The sequence below is a fragment of the Mauremys reevesii genome, linkage group 25 (assembly GCF_016161935.1).
Source record: "Mauremys reevesii isolate NIE-2019 linkage group 25, ASM1616193v1, whole genome shotgun sequence".
NCBI classification, from domain to species: Eukaryota; Metazoa; Chordata; order Testudines; family Geoemydidae; genus Mauremys; species Mauremys reevesii.
In genome coordinates this window covers 7,712,549-7,729,499 of record NC_052647.1, presented here as the reverse complement: position 1 = coordinate 7,729,499, position 16,951 = coordinate 7,712,549, and the positions used below count along the sequence as shown (strand labels likewise).

Sequence of the window (16,951 nt, the reverse complement as noted above, 5' to 3'; positions counted from 1 at the left end):
ATTAAAATTTAGAAAATTGTAGAAAGACAGGTGTAATATGGTTTATGCCTCATTGCTGTATTTTTTTCAAGATGTTTGTGAGGTTTAATATCCATGGCCAACTCTAAAGTTGCAACTGCAACAAACTTTGCTGTACAATTTTGATTACTCTATTGCCATAGGCTGTGCAAGTAACTGCCAATGAAACATCATTATTTTTTTGTGCTGTTGATGAGGGACAGAATGGTAGCATTCAGGTGGCCAGGGCCGGCTCTAGGTTTTTTGCTGCCCCAAGCAAAAAAAAATTTGGCTGCCCCTCGTCCCAGCCCTGGGCTCCCCCTGCACCCTCCTGCTGCCCCAGCCCTGGGCTTTCCCCCCCACCAGTGCCCCCCCACACACACCTCCTGCCACCCCAGCCCTGGGGTCTCTCCCCCACCCCCACCCTCCTTCCGCCACAGCCCTGGGTCACTGGTAACTTGCTCCCAGGGTGGGTCATTCAGCAGGAATTTTGGATGTGCACAGAACACAAACAGGATTGGGTCCCATATGGTTACAGAACTGCAGTAAAGTGGAACAATTTTCACCTTGTGTGATTGGAGGATATCTGGATGCATATTATAAGACTGTCCTACATAAATGAGGAAAAGTTGAGGTGCCTTTATTATTCTTTTGTTCCATTCTTTGTTTCTATGGGGAATTTGCCAATGCAATATCACTGTCTTCCTTTTAAACAAACAAACAAAAGGCAATGGCTATTGAAAATAGCAATTCCAGTCCTAATAACCGCTGGGAAGCATTTCTTGCTCAATTTTATCCTAGTTTTTCTACAGCAAGTTACAGTGGATCAGTATACTTGATTTGGGAGAAAAGAAGTAGCAACTGCCCAAACTAAGCTTGAGCACTCCTGAATTTTGAGGTGTTCAAATCTGGAAGGCAGGTCTGGGGTGGGGGTGGAGGGGGGGCTGTGGGCTCCGTGGGAGAGCACGGCAGCATGTATGCAGCAGCGTGTCTGGCGCTGCGCAGAGCCAGACAAGCTGGTCTGAGTGGCACAGTAAGGGGGCTGGGGGGGTTGGAGAAGGGGTAAGGGGTTTGGGGGGGCAGTCAAGGGACAGGGAGAAGGGGGGGTTAGATGGGTCAGGGGTTCGGGGGGGCCGTCAGGGGACAGGCAGCGGTTGGATAGGCATGGGAGTCCCAGGGGTTTGTCAGGGGACAGGTAGGGGGTGAGGTCCTAGGGGGGAAGTTGGGGAGGGGTCTCAGGAGGGGGCAGTTGGGGACAAGGAGAAGGGAGGTTTAGGTGGGGGCTGGGGTCCCAAGGGGCAGTTAGGGGCAGGGGTCCTGGGATGGGGCAATCAGGCGACAAGGACCAGCGGTGCTTAGATAGGGGGTGGGGTACTGGGGGGCAGTTAGAGGCAGGGGTCCCGGCAGGGGGTGATCAGGGGACAGGGAGCGGGGGGGTTTGGATGGGTTGGGGTTTCTGTGGGGGGCAGTCGGAGGGAGTGGATGGTGGCGGGGGGGGGAGCTTCCCTCCCCGTGGAGTGTCGTGTTTTTTGAATGTTAAAGTCTGGTCTCCCTACTATTCACAGCACTCACAGCACGCTGCCGCATGAGGTCCCCCTCCTTCCTTCCCAGTTGGTAGTGGCCAAGGGAATGCTGGGAAATGTAGTTCTTTCCCTGCTCCAGGGCTGGCTCTATAGGCAGGGAGCTAACCAAGGAACTACAGCTCCCAGAGCCCCCTGTTGGTTCTCAGCTTCCCTGCTGCCCCGGCAAATGGGCTGCTCCAAGCAGGTGCTTGCTTTGCTGGTGCCTAGAGCCGCCCCTGCTTGTTCTTGACAAATCCATGTTGATTCTTACTTATCACCTATTATCCTCTAGCTTTTAATACATTGGTAGATTAATCATTTTTTCCAGTATCTTTCTGGGTATTGAAGTTAGCCTGTCCCATCTTTACTTCCCTGAGAACCTTTTTTTTTGAAGTTTGTCCTTGTTATGAACCTCACCCACCCTCCATGAGTTCTGGAAGATTATCGCTAATGGTTCAGAGATTGCTTCAGCTAGTTTCTTAAGTACTCTAGGGTGAATTTCATCCGGCCCTGCAGAGTTGCATAGATCTCACTTAGTAAATATTCTGTATCTATTATTTCCCTATTCTGGCCAGTGTTCCTTCCCTCTCATTAAAATTAACCAGTGTGAAGTATCTGTTCACAACTAACCTTTTAAATCCTGCATTCAGTAAAACTGAAGAGGTGCCCATACTGAATGGCTGGTTGCTAACATAATGGTCAAAGATGTCAGTGTCCTGGGGTTGTTAATGTGTCTTGCTTTAAGCAGTCATCTAAGGTGGTGCAGCTGTAATGCCGAAGTCACATTCTGAGCAGTAGCTCTTCTTAACAGAAACAAACCAAAGAACAGATCTTCATCCAGCTCACAGTGTGCCTCCCTATGCATGAGTTGGTGCTATCCAAGTCTCAGCTGTGATTGTAGCTCTTGTCTGCAGCTGTCGTCTTGGAGACGCAGACAGAACATCAGTCCCGTTCCAGGTGGTGCCGTAGTAACAGGGTTAACACAGGAAGAAGATGGAAGAGGCGGCTAATGACTATCCGTGCTTGACGGTGTCAGAGAGCGGGATGTGGGTGGTCAGGTCTAGTGGTCAGAGCAGGACCTGCAGCCAAGAACCAGAGCTGTGGGTCAGAGCCAGGAGCCAAATGCCAGCGCCAAGGGTCAGAGCCAGGGGCAGGAGCCAGAAGTTGGAACCCAGGGTCAGAATCGGGGTCGGAGCCGAAGCTGGAGATGAGGAATCAGAGCTGAGGGTCAAAACCAGGTTAGCTGGGGAGGGACAAGGCAGGAGCTGGGCTGGACCAAGGCTGGAGCTACCATAGCTGTGGGCAAAAGCTTTGAGCAGCTACTGAACTGCCACTGCTGGGCTTAAGAGCCTCTCTACTGACCCTTCCCACCAATCAGGCAGCTTGGTACAGGCTACCTGAGCTCGTTAGGTTGCCTGGAGACTGGCTCTGCTGCAGGCCCTGATTCCCGACAGATGGTCCTTGTTGATGGTCCCATATGGCAGGTGCTTCAAGAGAGGGACTCCTCAGGACTTGGGGCTCTCCAGTCCTCCCATCCTGGTGTCCATGAGCTCAAGGTGAAGAGAGACAAAGAAATACATGCAAGCTCCTCTTCCTAGGATCACTCACATGTGTGGGTCTTACCAGGTCCCCTTTTCTTGTGGCCCCTCCTAGAGGAACAGCTCTGGTCCAATCAGTGTCACATATGTGCTTCTTCCAAATAGATCAACCTTCCACTGAGGAAAAACACTGCACACACAAGTGGGTTTTGCCCATATAAAGTCAATTTCTGCTCAGTGACTTCCTCTTTCTCAGGTGTTTCCTGGTGGATACCCCTGTCCTGTCTGGATTGTGGTGAGCAGTGTGGTGCCTTATTTCCTCCTCTGTCTGCTTTAGAACAACACATTCCCTGTGACTAAAGAATTTTTTTCCTCTCCTCTTTGCCATTGCCCAGTGGAGTCTATCATAGAATCATAGAATCCCCCTGGGTAAGAACATAGGGAAGAATGGGAGAGAGATCCTGGAGGCCAAATTTAGGCTCCATGGTAACATTTTTTGAAACACTTCCAGTTCCACACATATGGCCAGTTAGACAGGCAGAAATGCAGGGTCTCAATGCATGGATGAGCCGATGGCTTAGGGACAAGGGGGTAAGATTTATTTGGAACTGCGGAACCTTTTGGGAAAGGGGGAGTCTATTCAGGCAGGATGGGCTCCACCTAAACCAAAATGGAACCACATTGCTGGCACTTAAAATTAAAGAAGTCATAAAGCAGTTTTTAAACTAAGGGCTGAGGGAAAGCCAACATGGACCTAGGGGTTACGGTGGATGAAAAGCTGAATATGAGTCAACAGTGTGCCCTTGTTGTCAAGAAGGCTAATGACATTTTGGGTTGTATAAGTAGGGGCATTTCCAGCAGATCGAAGGACGTGATCATTCCCCTTTATTCAGCACTGGTGAGGCCTCGTTTGGAGTACTGTGTCCAGTTTGGGGCCCCACACTACAAGAAGGATATGAATAAATTGGAGAGAGTCCAGCGGAGGGCAACAAAAATGATTAGGGGGCTGGAGCACATGACTTATGAGGAGAGGCTGAGGGAACTGAGATTGTTTAGCCTACAGAAGAGAAGAATGAGGGGGGATTTGATAGCTGCTTTCAACTACCTGAAAGGGGTTCCAAAGAGGATGGATCTAGACTGTTCTCAGTGGTAGAAGATGACAGAACAAGGAGTAATGGTCTCAAGTTGCAGAGGGGGAGGTTTGGGTTGGACATTAGGAAAAACTTTTTCACTAGTAGGGTGGTGAAGAAATGGAATGGGCTACCTAGGGAGGTGGTGGAATCTCGTTCCTTAGAGGTTTTTAAGGTCAGGCTTGACAAAGCCCTGGCTGGGATGATTTAGTTGGGTTTAGTCCTGCTTTGAGCAGGGGGTTGGACTTGATACCTCCTGAGGTCCCTTCCAACTCTGAGATTCTATGATTCTATGATTCTATTCTATGTGTGGAGGAGCATGTGGTTTGGACAGAGACATCCCTTAGGGGCGGATCTATTAATGGAGATTCTCTATGTCCTAGTAAGGAGGTGGCTAAGGAGAGGATGGAAGATGATAAAATACAGGTAGGCTCTGATGAGAAACAGTCAAATAAAAAAGAGTCCCATTCAATTACATCATGTAATGGCAGAGAGCTAAAAAGTGACAAGTTTTTAAAGTGCTCATATACCAATGCTAGAAGTCTAAACAATAAGATAGGTGAACTAGAGTATGTTGTATTACATGAGGGTATGGATATAATAGGCATCACAGTAACTTGGTGGAATGAGCATAATCAACGCGACACAGTAATACCAAGTTACAAAATATATCGGAAGGACAGAACAGGAAATGCTGGTGAGGGTGTGGCAATAGAAAGCGTTAAGTCAAATGAAGTAAAAATCTTAAATGAACCAAACTGTCTGATGGAATCGCTATGGATAGTAATTCCATGCGCAAATAATAATATAGCAGTAGGGATATACAACCGACCACCTGACCAGGATGGTGATAGTGACTGTGAAATGCTCAGGGAGATTAGAGCGTCTATAACAATCAAAAAGTCAGTAATAATGGGGGATTTCAACTAGCCCCATATTGACTGGGCACATGTCACCTCAGGACGGGATGCAGAGATAAAGTTTCTTGACACCTTAAATGACTGTTTCTTGGAGCACCTAGTCCTGGAACCCACAAGAGAAGAGGCAATTCTTGATTTAGTCCTAAGTGGAGCACAGGATCTGGTTCAAGAGGTGAATATAGCTGAACCCCTGGTAACAGCGACCATAGTATAATTAAATTTAACATCTCCGGGTGGGGGGAACGCCACAGCAGCCCACCACAGGAGCATTTAATTTCAGCTAGGGAACTACACAAAAATGAGGAAGTTAGTTAAAGAGAAATTAAAAGGTACAGTGCTGAAACTGGAATCACTACAAGCTGCATGGAAACTTTTTAAAGACACTTGAATAGAGGCTCAATTTAAATGCACACCTCAAATTAAAAAATATACTAAGAGAACCAAAAAATTACCACCATGGCTAACAAGAAAGTGAAAGAAGCAGTGAGAGGCAAAAAGGGCTCCTATAAAAGGTGGAAGTTTTGGCGAGCGGGGTGCAGGGGAGGGAAAGGGCAAAGGCAGGTTAAAGGAGCATTTGTTGGACTTTCACACCACAAGGGGAGAAACTGAGGCAAAGGACACTGCCCAGTATACTCTGGGGTAGGAGTTTTCTCATGGTTAAGGCTATAATTATGTCATGGAGGTCACGGACATGAAGCCTTTCCCCTCCAATTAGCTCTGTCCCCCAATAATCCCCACCCCACAACTGACCAGGGGGCAAGGAGATCCCTAGCCTGATGGGGGAGGAAGGCCATGGAGCGCCCCCCCCCCCCACATGTGCACTGGGCCCTACCTGGAGAGGCTCCGATGCCCAGGCCTGCGGGGCTTGGCCATGATGCTGATCTTCTTGATGCCGTGGAAGGGGGCAGCATGGGGCACAGTGGTGTGGACAGGGAAGGCCGTCTCCACCACCATGCATCTCTGGCTCCCCTATCTTCAAAGCCCAGAGGCTGGTGTAGGACTCCTTGGTCTCCAGGCTCTATGCCGCTAGGGCCCATGGGCCACATTCATGGCTGTGCTGGCAGCAATCTCCGGCTTCTGCTGCACCTGGATCACCATGACCAGGAGTGGGGTGGGTCAGAGATGGGAGGTGACTGTTCTACTCTACTCAGCGCAGGAGAACCGTGTCCAGGTTTGGGTGCTGCACTTCAAGAAGTGGTGGTGGGAGAGGCTGGCCGCCCTGAGTGTGCACCTGTGGATTGGTTGGGATTGTAGTCGGGGCAGGGAGCCTCTCCTGTTACTTGCCCAAGCGCAGCCACGCTTCAATTTTTTGCAGAGCAAGCCTGAGTATGTCTCCTTGAGCTAGAAGTTTCCCGAGGCATACACTACATTGGTGTAACGTGCAATTTCCTCTGCTCCCTCCAGTGCTCACGTTGCACCAACTGAGCCTCAATCCAGATTCTCTGAAACACCCTGAGATTTACTGAGCCAGATTCCTGGGGCTGGCTGAAATGGGCTCATCTGAGATGGGCTCAGTATGAGACTAGAGCGTGGAGGGTCCCAGATGGCTTTTCACCACTTTCACAGCTACTGAATCCTAGGGAATAACTATGGATCAGTCTGGTTAAATCTATTTCTGAGGTGTTCACCCATATATGCTGAGCTAATATATTACATGATCAATAGGTATGATTCAAATCACCTATATTAATATGGATAGTATGTGCTTAACACGTTAGGATATAGATATTCAAGCCTGTCTGCAAAGGCCTATACTTTAAGAATTTAGGTGTATTCGTCTCACTTAGCTACTTACAGAGGTAAAAAAGAAAGACAATGATTTTGATTCTATCTGTGTAAGGGCCTTCTCTCACTGGGACAGTCTGAGGCCCTGTTTAGTCATATGGAAATAAGGCAATCGGGGGCTGTTAGGAAGGTGATCCGATCCATCACCTCCAGAGAAAGGGAAGAGCCTAGAAGATATGAAAGAAAATTTAATTTGATAGTTTTCTGCCTGGAAAGAACTTGCTTCTTAATAGACACAGCTGGGAAACCCTTCCGTCTGTATAGATGTAGTTGTGAAATCCTCACTTCTGTATTGTTTTGTATGTTTATTTGCATGGTCTCTGGTTCTGTGATTGTTTCTGTCTGCTGTATAATTAATTTGGCTGGGTGTAAACTAATTAAAGTGGTGGGATATAATTGGTTAGCTAATCATGTTACAGTATGTTAGGATTGGTTAGGTAAATTTTAGTAGAATGATTGGTTAAGGTATAGCTGTGAATATGGGCAAACAGGAAGTAAGTTGGGATTCGAAAATAAGGAAAAGGAACTTGAATTTAAGCTTGCTGGAAGTTCACCCCGATAAACGTTGAATTGTTTGCACCTTTGGACTTTGGGTATTGTTGCTCTCTGTTCATGCGAGAAGGACCAGGGAAGTGGTAGAGTGAAGGAATAAACCCTCTAACAACACATATAACATTCCATTGTCTATACACCTCTAGCAGTTACATGGCCTGGAATGGTGGCCTGTATCTTCCTATAGTTGTATTCACCTATGCTAAGTATCCCATAACACCTTGCATTAGCCAGGACAACTGTCGGGATCAGCACATGGGAGTGTTCTACTGTAGTAACAGGCGGGGAGTTACTCTCATTGGAATGTCCCAAAGATAAGGACAATATATACGGGACAAGCCTAGGAGGTGCATCACGCTCTTGGTACCTGGAATTCCTGAGTCCAGAACAAAGAGCTAAGGGGTGCCATGTGGTACCAGGAAAAACAAGGTCAGAATAGCCTCACAGGGTGCATACAGTACCTCTTTCCTTGTAAACAGGTTGGGTATAAAAAGGACAGCTTTAGGGATCTGACTCTGGACACCAGCTTCTTTGTAAGGTGAATTCAGCACTACTGCAGGAGATATTCCCGGAGATTAGAGTTGTTTTGAACCTTTGTTCCTGTAATATGCTGTTACTAAGTATTAGCAATAAACCAGACCGTTATTGGTTATTTGGTGTCTTGGGCATATTGCATAACGAACCAAAGTGTGGTCAAGCAATTGACCATACAGTTTACCAACAGAAAGGAAATCCAGAATCTTCAGAACTGGAAAGGTTTCAGAGTGGTAGCCATGTTAGTTTGTATCAGCAAAAAATAACTAGGAGTCCTTGTGGCAGCTTAGAGACTAACAAATTGATTTGGGCATAAGCTTTCGTGGGCTAGAACCCACTTCACCAAACGCATGGAGTGGAAAATACAGTAGCAGGTATAAATACACAACGTATGAAAAGATGGGAGTTGCCTTACCAAGTGGGAGGCCAGTCAATTCAATTAACAATAGGACACCAAGGGAGGAAAAATCACTTTTGTAGTGGTAATAAGAGTGGCCCATTTCAAACAGTTGACAAGAAGGTGTGAGTAACAGTAGGGGCAAATTAGTATGAGGGAAATTAGGTTTTGTAATGACCCAACCACTCCCAGTCTTTATTCAGGCCTAATTTGATGGTGTCCAGTTTGCAAATTAATTCTAGTTTTGCAGTTTCACGTTGGAGTCTGTTTTTGAAGTTTTTTGTTGTTGTTGAAGAATTGCCACTTTTAGGGCTGTTATTGAGTGACCAGGGAGATTGAAGTGTTCTCCTATTGGTTTTTGAATGTTATAATTCCTGATGTCAGATTTGTGTCCATTTAGTCTTTTGCATAGAGACTGTCCAGTTGGGCCAATGTATATGGCCTGAATAAAGACTGGGAAGCAGATATTAACGAGTGTCTGGGGCTCAGTGGAGTAAACTGCAGACCCAAAACCACCTGCACCAGTGTGACTGGGAATTACTCCTGCAGCTGCATTGATGGATGTGAGTCCAGGACTGGGAAAGCCAGGTCTCAGTGAGTGAGAACAGCTGCCAGGGTGAGCTCTCCCCTTGCTGCCACTACTCCCTGCTCAATCCCCCACACCCCTGGGCTCATTCCAGGCCTGGTGCTGCACCAGAGGCTGCTGCCGGCTGCAGCAAAGGCACCCGATCCGCTCACCAGGGCTGTGATCAGCCGTGACCCTCAATTGCTGCCCCAGCGCGTGGGGGCCAGGATCTCCCCTGGCTCGGTGTTTGGATTGGGAATAAACCCCTAGGTTTGCAGAGAAGCACCAGGGAGATGGGTGGGGCCCTCGCTGTCCCCAGCACACGGCATCCGGGCTGCTAGGGCCCCCTGGAGCCTGGGAAGGAGCCTCATATATGGTCCATAGACACAGCACAGGCAGAGAAGTTACTACAGCACAGTGCGCTCTGCCCCCATGGACAAAGAGCTGTCAGGGACGGTCTAAGTATAGTGCTGGATGGGATGATAGTTCTAGGACCCTTCCAGCCCTACATTTCTAGGCCTCTCTGCATTGTGGAGTTGAACTGGTGAGCCCCTCAGTGAACTGCCCCATCAGCCTTCACCCAGCTCTAGTCCAATGTGAATTATTAACAAAATGAGCTGGTCCCCAATATGGAGACACCACAAGACCAGTGAGCACAGCAGGACATACCCTGTCAGAGATACCCAATGACAGTCGTTCCCTTGTAGTGCAGTGGGGGAAGCTAGGGAATCCAATGGTTCCTCTCCGCTAAAGTCTTGCAGTACACAAACAGGGACTTGGCTTAGAAAAGCAGAGATGCCTTCCCTCACACACTATCTCAGGCACCGAGCCTAAGGCTGTAAGTAAACAGACGCTGTTCACAGATAGCCTTCTGACCCAGAAACAGGCTAGACAGGAGGGAGGATAACTCGCCAGAACACAGTCCATCGCACTTACTACCCAGAATTCATCAGCAACACTGAATGCCCAGAGAAACAAAGATGAGAATATAATTAAGAACCAGACCCCAGGTCACTAACTACAGGGATTAGATTTAGCTTTGTGGGGACTGCGGAAGAGTGGTAAGAGACCCTAGAGAGGTGCTGAGCTGGAGGTCTTCGTCCAGCTCCATGGAGAAAGGGTAAGGGAGGAAGCCCCCGCATCGTGGTTACAGTGGACATTGAGGAAGCCCCAATTTCTCTGAAAGACAAAATCAGGCCTCTGAGCAATTGAAACAGATACTTCAAACAGTTTAGTAGGAAATATGTACACAGTATATACAAAATCTGCAGCTGGGTTATTTACAGACGACCTTGTTTGTGAGATACATGGCCAGCACCTGAAAAAGAAATGTGAAGAGTCATCAGTATTTGTCCAGTGTCCCTTAATACACATAAACAGAGTGCAGAATACTAGGGAATAACTATACGAGAACATGGACTGGGAATAAGCTGCTGGATATGGTATAGAAAACAATCACCAAAACAGGAAACACTACAAGATTAGGGGAACCCATATTACTTAATAGAGTCACTTTTGAATTAGCAGAATGTGTCAATTCAACAGGGGTCTCTATTGGTTTCCTTCCAATATTCAACTGTTACAGGAACATTGTCTCCCCATTGAGAACTATAAGCAATAACACCCCAGACTCCCTCTGCCTTTTGCCCTCCTCTGCAAACTGCTGCCTGGTGAATCCTCACAAGCCCTGCACCCAAGGGGACAGTAAACTGGAGAATGAGGTGGTGATGGAGACTAGAAACCTGACCATTCAGTGACCTTTTGATAGGAGGTGAAGGATCATAGTAGCTAACTTTGGAGGATGAGTTATATCTGCTGAGCCCCTTCTCTGAAGGGCAGAGCATCCTTATCTCCCAATAACATCAGTGGGAGTTTGAGAACACTCAGCAACTCATAGGCTTGGGCAAGACAAATACAAAGGCCTTGGGTGACTAAAGTTAAGCACTAAAATCTGCAGGTAGAAGCCTAAATACTCATTATAGCCACCTGCAGAGGTGCTGATTAGGGCACTTAAATCTCTATCAGCTTTATGGTGTTTCAAATAGATATTTGAAAAACAAGGGGACTGATGTTTAAAGGCATATTTGGCCTTTTGTTGCCATCAGACAACTTTATGCCAGGTGAGTGGGTTTTCCAAACCCGGATACCTGAACTCAGACTCCTAACAACCACGGGTAGGTGCATCAATAGGGGTGGGGTTAGTTGTAAAGTCACCCTTTTGCTGCCCTACGTTGCAGTGGAGCAGGGCAAAGTAGCCATAAAGCTGCCCTAAGAAGCAGCTAGGAATTCCCCAGCATGTGCAAATCCCTAACACCCAGAGAACCAGCATAGAGAGTGTACAGTCAGTGTAGCTGGCTGTATGTCACCAACTCCTAGCTTCCCACCCAAGTATATGGGGGGTGAGCTGGGAACAGAAGCTGGCACACACAGTGTGCGTTGTGCTACAGCTATCTCCAGTGCAGCAATGGCTGTTACAAGACAGCATAATTTAGAACAACCCAGAGCCTAGAGCTCAGCTGTATTTGTGGATCTGGGCCAGTACTTGGCTGTTACTATAGTAATGACCCCTGAGCAAGCAGTATAATGTACATGCTTCTCACCGAGCTTGTCCAGAGGCTGCATGTCCATCAGAATGACTAGATGTCCTGATGTGTAATAAAACGCTTGAGTAATAAAAATCAACCCAGGCTACTTTACAGGGCCTGATCCTTCTCTCACTTACAGCATCTGAGCAGTAGGACAACGGCGAATACTGCCCAGTAGTATAGTTGCCTCTGTCGTGTTCCAATTTTGGGTAGCGGGAGCGAGGAGTATAAGGGCCCTATTGTCAATCAAAACTTAACCCCATCCCTTGACCCAATAAGCCCTGCCCACCGGTCATCAGAAGCCCTACCCCATGGGGGTATTACTTCTGGGGGCGAGGCAGACACATGACCGGAAGCAAGGTGTGTCATGTGACCCCTCTAAGAACTCCTTCCACTATACCAATCAGGATAGGTTTTGCCCCGATAGGAACGCCCTGAGAGAAGATTTAACCAGCCAGGGGGAGTTCCGGGGTTTGTGTGACCCCTCTAAGAACTCCTCTCACTGCCTTCTACCAATCGGGAGGGGCTTCAGCCACTAGAGACCACCCTGAGAGGAGATTAGACCAATTGAGGGGAATTCTGGGGCTGGGTGACCATCCAGAAGTGGTTCGTGTGACCCCTCTAGGAACTCCTCCCACCACCCTCTACCAGTCGCGATAGGTTTTGGCTGCAGAGGACTGCCCCGAAAGGAGATTTGACCAAAACAGAGCAGGTTCTGGGATGGGGTGACCACCCAGAAGAGGGTTGTGTGACCCCTCTAAGAACTCCTCCCAATGCCCTCTGCTAATCAGAGTGCAGCACCATCACCCCACAAGTCCCAAAGCTGGACAGAGGAGGCAATCTCTTACCAAGAAGACATGTTTCAGAAATTGTGGAAAGGCTGAGAGGAAACATGGACTCCTTTACCACCCCGCTGAGAACTTCAGACTTTGTTTTAGCCCTGCGGACCTTTGGACTTGTGTGGAGAAAGTGCTACAGCAGCAACAGTTCTGAAGAGGATGAGGGAACAGCCGAGGGGATTCCTTTGGCCCAGCCATTGATGGATACACCAGAACCTGAACCCAAAGCCCAACCATTCATGAGACACACCAATGAGCATGGTGGCCTCTCGTTGTCCACCACCCTGGAGGAGGAAGACGATCATTGCTTGGGGGAGTTACTGGTAGACAAGCTGAACGGAAAAGACGTCGCTCAGGTAAATGAATGATTAAGAAGTGACAGTTGATGATGAGGTGTAATGAGGTTAGGAACCTGGGGTTGTGTAAATCTAAAAAACAAGCAGTGAGAACTTACACTTGTTTCTTGTCTGAGACAGCTCGATGATGTCTTTGTAGAGGACCTGGAGGCCCTGGACAACATTGCATCAAGCAGCAAAGATGAACCGGGCCCGCCTTGTTTTTGCTGAATGCCGCTAAAAATTGTTGAAGAGGACTTCAAGGATGAAGGTTATAAGGAGTTTAGGAGAAGGTTTGGCATGGAACTCGCTGAGTCAGTGCCACATTGTGAGCGTAAAAATTTATGTGGACTATTGTATGCATTGCTATATATGCTGTACTTATTAACTGTCTTAGGAATGCGTCCATACTACCCGCGGATTCAGCGGTAGCAATCGACTTCTCGGAGTTCGATATATCACGTCTCATCTAGATGCAATATATCGAACTCGAGCAGCCTCCCGTCGACTCGGAACTCCACCACGCGAGCGGCGGTGGCGGAGTCGGCGAGGAGCGGACTTCGATCCTGCGCCGTCAGGACGGGTAAGTAGTTCGAACTAAGATAGTTCGACTTCAGCTGAAGTTGCGTACCTTAGTTCGACCCCTCCCCCCCAGTGTAGACCAGGCCTTAGGGAAAAGCTTTTTGAAGATTGTGAGGGCTATGTCATAGATGCCCTAACCCAATGGCACCATGACTGTGTGATTTGGACTTCAACTTTATATGTAAATTTGTACATTTAAATATATAAATTAAAAAACATCTATTGAAAAGGGCTTTGTGACTATATGCATTTCTGTTAGGTCTCTGGCCCTTAAGTGAGCTAAAAGTTTTAATGGAGCCTCTTGGTTTGTTTTCAAGAAGCTGTATGTCTTTTAAATTTAAAAAAATGGTTTGTGAGAATCTAACTTTTGTGTTTTTGTGTAAAAAAGACCCATTTACAGGAAAAAGCTGAAATGTATGTTGTGGGAGGAGAAAAATCCTAAAAATGTGTTTACAGTGTAACCATTCTGCCATCAGAGTTGGCAGCAACAAGAGCTGCGTTCACTTGCTAGGAACTCCATTCCAATAACACAATGCAAAACTGGCTCAAGCCCTCAGCCAGTGGGGCACTGAGGCTCCCCTACTACAAGCTAAAATCACCACTTACTGTGTTTAGTAGGGAGGACTCAGTGATGGTTCACCATTAGCCCAAAGTGAATTCAGCTTTGCAGTCTGTAATCAGACTTCATGGAATCAAAATTAGCACTAACATTTCACAGTGGAGACAGGAAGAAGAGCTAGAATTAGTGTCTAGGGCCCATCAGGTACAAATATCTGTCCCCAGCCTCTCTCAATTTGCTGAGTTTTGGAACCCATGTCCCTTGCCTAGCGAGTGCTACTTAGTTGATGGCGAGTCCCTCCGTCATAAAAGGCCAAGTACAGTTCCACTGTCCTTGAGTCACATAATCAGGATAACAACACTTTATTCTTCCTGCCTCAATAACAGAGAAACTGGGGATCCCACAGCAGCCAAAGTGACCATTTGGGCTACTGTGGGCTCATGCTAGGCGGGGTGGGTGTGCCTGTGCAAATGAGATCAATCCCTGATGTTCTTTTCCACAACTCACCACCAAATGTCAGGGTAGATCTCATCCTTGACTCTGCTTACAACAGTAAAACAAACAGGGATGGTTCAGACATGTGTTTGAGTACAATAGAATTGACTCATCCTGTTGAACTGAATGGTTTTAACCACACCCCCACTGAATAGTGAAGGTAACTGTGATTACTTATCCTTGTTGCCATAGGGATAAATTTGATTGGTGTGCACCGACAGTAAGGGAAGTGGGTGGGTGAGTTCTGATTAATATGAAATGAAATAAAACCTCAGGAATTCGCAGATGCTATTGGACAGTTTAAATATAACCCCTGGAGTTGATAGAGTGCTATTGGACAGTATAAAGGATCCAGGAGTTGGCAGAACTCTATTGGACAGTTTAAATATGACCCGGGAGTTGTTTGAATGCTATGGGTCACTCTTTCTAGAAATTCAAAGCCATTAAAAGTTTAAATTAATATATTTACAACAAACAACCCCCCCACACACACACAAGGGTCTAAACCAAAACTGAAACATTTCAACGGGTCACAAACCTGCACCATGCTTTAGAACAAGCATTTGCTCTAAAGACAATCAAACATTTAAAAGCTCTGGGGGGCTTATTATGGCTGTGATACAACCATTTTATTTCAACCCCCACCCCAAACTTTATGCATGAAAGAAACATGTTTACAAAAACAAGCCCCAAAGAGATGTACTGATATCTGCCAAAAGTCCCCACTTGGGAATGGGACAGTTACATTAAGGATTGGGGATCTACTGTTTAATACTGTAAGAAGGCCCTACAGAAAAATGGATTTTAACTAAAAGAAAAAATGGAGCCAAAAGCAGCTCAGTTGTGCAGCCAGCTTAATTCCCCCACCCCAGCTCACAAAAGGGAATGTTAGCAAGGGGCCTAAAGTCCTTAAGTCTCTAGTATTTCAGAGCTGTAACGATCAAACAATCAGATTTCATCCTGCAAGATTATCGACGGTGAAACAGCATGAGTGTCTTGGAAAGACCCAAAAGACCAGTACTCTTTCTCTGGAAATACCAGTGTTTTCATAGCCTGTTTCACCACTGCTTATGCCCACATAGAACTAAACAACCTGCTAGACAGGTTGCAAGAGCGGTGCCTGTACCATGACACTGACTTGGTGAAATTTGTGAAAAGGGAGGGTGACTGGAATCCTCCTCTGCGGGATTATTTAGGCAAGATCCCTCCAGATCAACACATCACCGAGTTTGTGTCGGCAGGCCCGAAAACATACGGGTATAAGCTGCCGGAAAGAAAGGCCTGCATGAAAGTCAAAAGGTATTACCCTGAACGTAGCAAATTGTGAAAAGATCAACTTGGACAGTTTGAAAGATCTAGTTCTGGACTATTGCACGGGCCTGTGAGAAAACACGTCCAAAAAGATAGAGGTGCAGCAGCCCTCTATCATAAGGAACAAAAATCAGTGGCAAATAAAGACAAAAACCCTTAAGAGAAGTCATTTCCACCAAGAAGGATTTAAACCCTGCCCTATGGCTTTAAAAATGGATCTGAGGTGGAAACACCCCTTTTCTGCAATTCTTGCGGGGCCTAGCAACTGTGGGAAAAGTTACTTTATAAAAAATGTGTTGGAGAATGCCAAACGAACATTGTCTGTTATGCCTGAGAGTATTGGATAACATGGCTATAAAAATCATTGCAAGATACACATGTCTGGGCTTGTTGAAACTTGTTTTAAGCAAGCCTAGATATGCAAAAATTAAATTTAGTTTTTACAAAATTCATCACCATCCGGTCGTTTTGCACTAAGTCAAAAGATTAAACCCTTGCTACGATGATGTAAGAAAAACACGCAGTGATAGCTGCAGGCGACAGACTGGAGGTCTTGTAATTGTCTATTGTGGAACACATTGTGTGTGGCATTTTTGTTTAAAAATTTCATAATGCTTTTAGGAAACAAGACGCTATTCGGGGGGGGGTGCCCGTATGAGTAAAAAAACTCTCCACGGTTACACTTCGCCAGATACAAGGTGAGCCAGTGTTCACCAGGTTGGTTATGTGGATGCACATTGACCACCAAACCTAAGGGTGTCTGAGACAGCTTGCTGCCAGGGAGCCAATCATAAGGGAATTCTTTTTTGTGTAAGGGGTCGTTGATGAGACACGTGAGAGCTGCACGGTGTCCATGTTCACATATAGTCAAGCAGAACATTTCTCCTCTGATTTATCTCTATGACGTTGTCAAAAACCCCATACACAATCATATTGATGGTGACGGTTAGAGCCGTCCCAAAATGTATTTCTGCTCTCAGGTTCCCGGTTTTAAACAGGGAACAGTGATTGGCGCATTCCTGGTCGGGAGACAGGTCAAAGGCAAACAAGGTGTAACCCCATGCAAACTCCTCACGGTTGATTAACAGAGAACGATCTTTCACGTGTTTACCAGCTGTCTGTACCAAATTCATGTATTTTCTCATGCAGTGTTCTGCCTCGAAGTCTGGTTGCAGAGGCTTGGTTACGGAATATTCCACCCACGCCAGCCCCGTACATCCAGGAAGGGCATATCCCACTTGGGCTTTGTAATAGTTCCTGTAGAT

The 16,951-nt window shown here is 46.8% G+C and overlaps 1 protein-coding gene and 1 long non-coding RNA gene across 4 annotated transcripts in view; both read right to left on the bottom strand.

Annotated features, from left to right (window-relative positions):
- LOC120391388 (maestro heat-like repeat-containing protein family member 2A) overlaps nucleotides 1–16,951 on the bottom strand; it is a 257,457-nt gene that overhangs the window by 179,622 nt on the left and 60,884 nt on the right. The gene's annotated exons all lie outside the window — the stretch shown is intronic.
- On the bottom strand, nucleotides 10,189–12,215 carry LOC120391448. The gene is made up of 2 exons (XR_005591321.1): nucleotides 11,703–12,215; nucleotides 10,189–10,298 (listed from the first exon to the last, which is right to left on the bottom strand). It is a non-coding gene; the product is annotated as an uncharacterized LOC120391448 (long non-coding RNA).